The sequence below is a fragment of the Rattus rattus genome, chromosome 18 (assembly GCF_011064425.1).
Source record: "Rattus rattus isolate New Zealand chromosome 18, Rrattus_CSIRO_v1, whole genome shotgun sequence".
NCBI classification, from domain to species: domain Eukaryota; kingdom Metazoa; phylum Chordata; class Mammalia; order Rodentia; family Muridae; genus Rattus; species Rattus rattus.
This window is the reverse complement of record NC_046171.1, coordinates 35,300,742-35,309,070: the sequence shown is the minus strand read 5'-3', so window position 1 is coordinate 35,309,070 and position 8,329 is coordinate 35,300,742. Positions and strand designations below refer to the sequence as shown.

The following is an 8,329-nucleotide window of genomic DNA, read 5'->3' as shown; positions in this document are numbered from 1 at the left end:
TATTATATACACATATCCACATAATTTCACTATATAGTTAGCAATAAAATTATGATTTGATTGAATGTTATTAAAATTTAATTCTCATTCCAGCTCTGAAACAATTTAAATGCCAGAGATAAAATTTGCTGGTTTTCTAGAAATGTATTTTGGATCTTTGCAAATTTTACATCATATACATCCTAATCCCATTCATCTCCTCCTTCCTTCCACCCTTGTAGACTTCTCCAGACAACAGAGGGGGGGAAAAAAATCTCATTGTGGAAGCTGTGGTGTATCATAGTGTGTCCCACAGTATTCCCTTTTGTCCATATACTTCTTTGCTTACCAATATTTCTTGCAATAATCTGGTATGATGCCTCTGAATTCTGGTACTTTATCAATATTCAAGCTTCACTGGGACTCCTCTTGAAAATTCTGTTGTCGCCCTGTGTCATGTATTTTGGATTTGTACAACTGACCCCTTCATGCTTGCCAATAGTTAATCCATGTATTAGATTTTTGGAAAGGTCGATTCAAAGCCTGAAATGTATCATAAATGGTCAGTCCTTCTGTTCCCATCCTCTCTAGTCCTTGGGACCTGCTCACGTGCAACCCTTGTCACCAGGGCTATCTCTACCCTGCTGTCCAGGTGAGGTGCAGTGCTGCTCTCTCAAGTGCTGCAACAGCCAAGGGGCAGGGACAGTTCTCCTGTTCTAGTGACCCTGTTTGGGCCAGTTCTCCCATTGATGAGGACATAAAGAATTGGGAGGAATTTTTTTTCTCCTTGAACAGCGCTGTTCAGTAGATAAAATGCAGAACCTCTGGAATGGCTTAACTACAACCCCCATATCCAGGGTATACTCTACCGTGCTGCTCAGGTGAGTAGTTTTAAAATGAACCCACACTAAATCCAGCCATCTACTTGCGGCTCTTCCAGGCCACATGGGTCTGCTCCATCTTCCGTCTCTTCTTCCTCCGTCTTCTCCCTCCATCCTCGATCTCTTTCTTTTCCTCTTTTCCTTCTCCCCTTCTCTAAGACTTTCCCTTTCATGGCCCAATCGTAGCTCTCGCCTTAGCTGACCAGTTAAGATTTCACCTGACCTCACCTGAGTATGTGTTCTACTCCTCATAAGGGCATCAACTCTTGGAAAGCAGATACTACAAACAGCAATCCGCAACAGTGGAGGGCCTGGTCGCTCGAGTGTTCCAGCAGGTGAAAGGCAGGTCGAGCTCTCCTGCTTTCGTGAACCAGGGCAAGGTCTCCTGGTTGCTGAGGTGGTGAAGAGTAGAGGGGGAAGACATTATTTCTCTTTCATCCACATTACACTGGGAGACAAATGGTAGGACTAACTCCCCTTTTTGATATTTAAAATAAGATTTTTTTGTTGGATTTTTTTTATTTATCTACATTTCAGATGTTATCGTCTTTCCTGGTTTCTTTTTCATAAACCTCCCTATCCCCTCCTCCCTCCATCTTCTTCTATGAGGGTGTTAACCCAACTGTCTGCCCACCCCTTCCCACCTCCCTGACCTGACATTTCCCTACATTGGGGCATCAAGCCTTGGGAGGACCAAGCACTTCTCCTCATTGATGGCCAACAAGGCCATCTTCTGCTACATATGCAGCTGGAGCCATGGGTCGGTCCATATATGGTCTTTGGGTAGTGGTTTAGTCCCTGGGAGCTCTGGTTGGTTGGTATTATTCTTATGGGGTTGCAAACCCCTTCAGTTCCTCCCATCCTTTCTCTAACTCCTCCAATGTGGACCCTGTTCTCAATTCAATGGTTGACCGCGAGCATTCGCCTCGGTATTTGTCATACTCTGGCAGAGCCTCCCAGGAGACAGATTTATCGGGCTCCTGTCAGCATGCACTTCTTGGCATCAGCAATATTGTCTGGTTCTGGTGGCTGTATATACATATGGGCTGGATCTCAGGTGGGGCAGCCTTTCTTTCAGTCTCTGCTTCAAACTTTGTCTCTGTATTTCCTTTTATGAATATTTTTGTTTACTCTTAATACGTGCTTTCTCAATCAGCTTACTTGCAACTCCTGCAACGTGTGGGACCACTTTCCTGAATACTGAATCTGGTTATGGTAGGGCCAGATCTCCCACAATGCACAGGTGAAAATTGAGACTAATTTTTCATAGCCCTCAGACATCAGCATGTCCATGGTCAGCAGCTTAGATCAGGCATATCTGCCTAGTTTATGGTGGTAACAACCCCTTGCTGCTGCAGGTCCATGAACCCAAAATGTGGCCCCTGCTGCCAGCACAGGCCAAGACCCCAGCATGATCCGAGGTGGCATAATTGGCTACTCTTATTAGGCTGTCCCTTCCTACCCTTCCAGTCTCCAGTTCTGCCTCCCTTGGCTGTACCCATATTCTTCTATTTCACTTTCTTTTTCATCCCCCCTCCCCATTTACTTATTCCTTTTATTGATACCTGGGGTCTCTGAGTATCTGGGGTCATCTTAAGAGTGGTTTCAATAGCACCTCAAGTGCTATGTCTCACTTGTACTTTATGGCACCTCATTTCATGCATGGTCTGACACCCCAGGCCTTTATAACAACAAACTGATGCTCATCTCAGGCTACTTCCCTGTCTGGGTCCCACAGCACCAGTCTGGTAGTCATATGGTGTATGCTCAACACTTGACCTGCCCCAGTGGCCATCCGTCTTGAGTTTTCTTTCTTCTTCCTGGAGCCCATGTCCCGTAGAATTCCTCTAGTCTCCTGTTTGCTTCCTTCCTGGAAAACCTGTCTGTGCCTGCCTGGTCTCAGACTGGTGGTTGTCCCAGGCTTGCTGTATTTCAGGAAATGTTGGTGTACTAATTATTCAGACGTTCATACTTCAGCACATTGAACAGGTAAATATCACCCACCTAATGACACCCATGTGATGCAGCAACTCCATCTACAATGCCTCTAGATGCAGCAAAATTTGATTGTTTATGGCTCAGGTCACTAGCCATGCAAAGACAGGAGGTATAAATAACAGCAATTATCTAATTCTAAGGAATCAAATAATACCAAGGGCAAGCTATGTCTGGATCATACTTAGGACATAGAATTAAAGAATTATATATATATATATATATATATATTGCCCTCTATTTTCAGATAACACTCTAAATAAAGTGTTATGTATTTGGAGGGGTGATGATTAAATTGAAAGAACAGAGCTGGGTGATAATTTAGCATCTGTATCTATATACGTAGACAAGTAATTTTGGACTACTTCATTTTTAGAAAATGAAATGAAAATAAAACTACTTTTTTAATTTCACGAAAATGTTTAGAAACATTCCCTGCTAACCTAAGAATTTTATTTGATTTGGAGTGAATAGTTTTTCACTGAAGCCGCCAGCTACCCTCAGACTAGGTCATGAATTTCTATGGAGGGATTTAAGCAGCTTAAAAGACTTTCAGGTATTGTTTCTTAAGAAGAAAGTACAGATAAAGTATAAAAGAGTTAGTCAACAATGACAAGAGAGGCAGCAATCATAAAGTAGTCTGAGGCAACTGAACATGAATTCAGATAAAAATATCCAGGGCCCTAAGTTGCTAGGAAACATTGATCATACAAAAACTTGTGATACTTTTGATTTAACTTTGATCAAATTTGAAGAGATTTTTAAATCCAATATTTGAGTTTACCACTTGATTTTCAACCTGGAAACATTGTAGCCACAAAGATATTAAACGTTCTGAAATTATATACATCATGGTTTTTGCAAAAACAAGTAAGTGTGAAAGCTTTTTTTGATAATGGAAAAAAACACCTTACATGCCTTCCTCAGTGGTTGCTCTATTAAATGTTTCCTTCTTCAACATGAAAAATGAAAGGATAGCTCTTTTATTGTTTGGTTTCATAGTTTTGATCATTTATCAACCTAACTTTATCCAAAAGAGTTTGAGATGTCAGTCCATAAGAGAGAAAAAAATGAACTCTCCTATGAAACTTCATCTTCACTAAAGAATTCTAGCCTCTGACTCAAAATAAATCTACCGAAATTGTGACTGTATATGTGTTTAAGATGATTTTCAGTACTAAAAAAAATGAGCTTAAAGACTTACTCTTCTGTTCATGCTTAATTAGGAGACAACAGAGGCTGATAAATGCACTAACAAATTTGAAAAATTAATAACTGAATTTATTTAATTCTATAATCTCAATAAATTTTTAAATTTTTCCGATATTTCTTGAGATTTTTTTACATGAGTAGTTTTGTCATTTACATTAGTTTAAGCGCACTCTAATCCCCTAAAATTCTTTCTCTGTTCACCAACATCCCTTTCAAATCAACGACCTCTTCCTATATATGGGAGCAGGAAAAGACTGCGCCTGCTGAGTTCATTTACTCTTACTCCTATATGTATTTGTTTAATGCTGATGGCTTGGGTTTGTATAACCCATCCATAAACTCCTCATTCTTGAAGAGAACTGATTATTATTTTCTCAGTATCCATTAATTGTCTGTCGCTCTTCATCTATGGGTGGGGCCTTGTGAGATATATCCTATCAGTGTTGGCATTTCCACTCAGGTCTTTGGTCCTCCATTTCTTATACTGCTGTTTCCTCTTAACAGATGTCTTCTGTACCTTAGGTACAGAGTCTGTCACACACACACACACACACACACACACACACACACACACACACACACACACACACATATCAGCTCTTCTTAGACACTCCACAGTTAAATGTCCTTAGAATTTTTTCTTCTAGATTTAGATTTCTATAATGGTCTCCATCTATCACATAAAGAAACCTCCTTGATGATGGGTGAGAGCTACACTTTCCTAAAAGTATGAGGTAAGTATTTAAAATGCAGTTAATAGTTATACTGGTTTAGAAAAGTTCTAATAGAAAGTTTTCCTCTTGAATTTATGACTTCAATAGCCACAACACCACACATCATTTTTTTTTCTTTTTTTTTTTTTTCGGAGCTGGGGACCGAACCCAGGGCCTTGTGCTTGCTAGGCAAGCGCTCTACCACTGAGCTAAATTCCCAACCCCATCATTTTTTTTTTATTGAGAGGGTTTTAAGTCCAAATATAAAGCTGTTGATTAAGCCTGAGAGAAGTGTTATTATTGCACACTTGGAGATCTTTTGCTTTGCTACTGACTAAAGTGCCTCCTAGATTTTATACTCTTGGCTTCTGGCAGAGCACTTTTTAATACTAGAGAAGATATAGCCTTTGAGAAAGACCTTCCATGTCCAAAGTATATAATGTCTTCAGCAATAGGGTCTGATTTTCAAGTTCTGGAAGGCAACCAAGGACAATGACCAATTCCATGAGGCCTATCCCAAGTTTGACAATGGAGATTTGTTGAATTTTCTCTGGTTTTTAACATAAGAGTTATTTCCCAGGATTGCTTTGGTTATCTAGGGTTTTTTTTGGGGGGGTACCATATAATTTTTAAGGTCTTTTTTGATTTGTGAGAAGAATATTATATAGATTTTGCTAATGATTTCATTAAATCTGTGACTTTGGTAAGATGGTGTTTTTATAATATTAATGATACCAATATACAAAAATGTGATTTCTTTCATTCTTCTGGCATCATCTTCATTCTCTTTCTTCAAATAGAAGAACGCTTCATACTCATCAAAGGACAAAAGTGTACTAAGATGATACCTCAATTCTGCACATTTATGCACCAAACACAAGGGTACCCATACTTGTAGAAATAACATTTGTAAAGCTTAAGTTGGACATAAAACCTAACATTATAGTAGTAGGAGCCTTCAACAACCAACTCTCTCCAACTGACAGCTCATACAGAAAAAAACTAAGCTGACATAATGAAACTAACAGATATTTGAATTGATTGGGCCTAATAGACTTCACCCAAACTGAAAAAAAAAAATACGCCTTCTCAGACCTCACAGATCCTTATACAAAATTGACCTTATAATCAGTCACAAAACAATCCTCAACAGATACAACAAGCAACAAACAAACAAACAAACAGTACAAAATAACACCTCATACATTATCAGACCACTATGGGTTAACACTGAACTTCAACAACAACAGAAAGACTAGAAAGCCCACATTCTCATGAAAACTGAACAACTCTCTACTCAATGATGTCTGCACCTAGGAAGAAATAAAGAAACAAAGGCTTTCTAGAGTACAATGAAAAGGAAGGCACAACATACCCAAATTTATGGGACACATGAAAACACTGCTAAAAGAAAAGTACATAACACTGTCTCCATAAAGAAATTAGAAAATTCTCACATGAGCAATTTAAAATTACTCCTGAAACCTTTAGGAGAAAAAAGAAAGGAACAAATACACTAAAGTAGAGTAGAAGGCAAGAAATGATCAAATTAGGGCAGACATCAATAAACTAGAAACAAAGAAAACAATTCAAAGAATCAAGGAAAACAAGGACTGGTTCTTTGAGAAAATCAACAACATAGACAAACTATTAGCTAAAATAACAGAAAGACAGAGAGATAGTATCCAAATAAAATCAGAAAGGAAAAGAGAGACATAACAACTGACACTCAGGAAATTCAAAGATTCATTAGGCCTAACTGCAAAAGTTTGTGTTCTAAAAATTTGATAATATTAGTGAAATGAATGAATTCCTAGATAAATACAATTTACCAAATTCAATCAAGAAAAGATAACCTATTTAAACAGTTCTATAATCACAAAAGAAATTTAAGTAGTCATTAAAAGTGTCACAAAAACAACAAGAAAAACCCAAGGCCATTCAGATAGTTTTAACTGGAATTCTACCAGACCTTCAAAGAAGAGCTACTACCAATACTCCTCAAACTGTTTTACAAATGGAAACAGAAGGAAGACTGTACAATTCTCACACATTGAATCAAGGAATATATCAAAAAAACATCAAAGTAGGCTTTATTTCAGGAATGCAAGAATGGCTCAAGATTCTGAAATCCATCAATGTAATCCACCATATAAAAAAAACTGAAAGAAAAAAAATCACAGAATCACCCCATTGATGCTGAAAAAACTTTGACAAAATCCCAAACAACTTCATATTAAAAGTATTAGAGAGATCAGGGAAACAAGGCACATACATAAACATAATAAAAGCAAACAAAAAAAGCAAGTAGCCCTTCTTTATACAAATAATAAATTCACAGAGAAATAAAATAGAAAAACAAGACCCTTTACAATAGCTATAAATATGTAAAATATATTGGTGTAGTCTAACCAAACAGGTGGAAGACCTATATAAAAAGAACTTCAAGTCACTGAAGATAAAATTTGAGGAATATATCAGATCATGGAAAGATTTCCCAAGCTCATGAATTGGTAGGATTACCATAGTGAAAATGGCCATCTTAGCAAAAGCAATTTACAGATTGAATGCAGTTCCCGTCACAATTCCAATGCAATTTTTTTCTCATACTGACAGAATAATTCTCCACTTCATATGGAAAAACCCATAAAAAACAGGATAGTTAAAACAATCCTAAACAATAAAACAATCACCATTCCTGACCTTAAATTGTAATCCAGAGCAATAGCAATACAAACTGCATGGTACTGGCTCAGGAAGTGGCAGGTTGATCAATGAATGTAATAGAAGACACTGAAATAAACCCATATATTTATAGGTACTTGATTTTTGACAAAGAAGGCAAAACCATTCAATGGAAAGAATTTCAACAAGTAGTACTGGCCTAACTGGATGCCTGCCTGTAGAAGATTGCAAATAGATCCATGTCTATCACCCTGTACAAGATTAAATCCAAGTGAATCAAAGACCTTAATGTAAAATAAATCAAATAGGAGAGATAGCGAGGTATAGCCTTGGACTTAATGGTACTGGAGACAATTTGTGAACAGAACACTGATGGCTCAGGGTCTACGATCAACAGTTAATAAATGGATCCTAATGAAACTGAAAGGCTTCTGTAAGACAAAGGACACTGTCAATAGGACAAGATAGCAGCCTACACATTGGGAATGGTTCTTTACCAAAATTACATCTGACAGAGGACTAATCTCAAAATTTTATAAAGAACTCAAGAAGTTAAACTCCAACAACACAAATAATTCAATTAAAAATGGAGTACAGAGCTAAACAGAAAATTGAAATGATTCTGAAATTCCATCTTACATTCTTCAGAATAGCTAAAAATAAAGACTCAAATGACAATAGATGCTGGTGAGGATGTGGAGCAAGAGGAACACCCCTCCATTGCTGGTGGGACCACAAACTTGTAAAAGCACTTTTAACAGCAATTTGGTCATCTTTTAGAAAACTAGGAATAGTTCTGCTCCAAACCCAGCACTACCACCCTGGATATATACCCAAAAGATGCTCTACCATCCCACAAAGACT

General features: G+C 37.8%; 1 pseudogene; it reads right to left on the bottom strand.

The window, feature by feature from the left end:
- Positions 1-2,798: 2,798 nt before the first annotated feature.
- On the bottom strand, positions 2,799-2,913 carry LOC116887737 (annotated as a pseudogene).
- Positions 2,914-8,329: the final 5,416 nt, after the last annotated feature.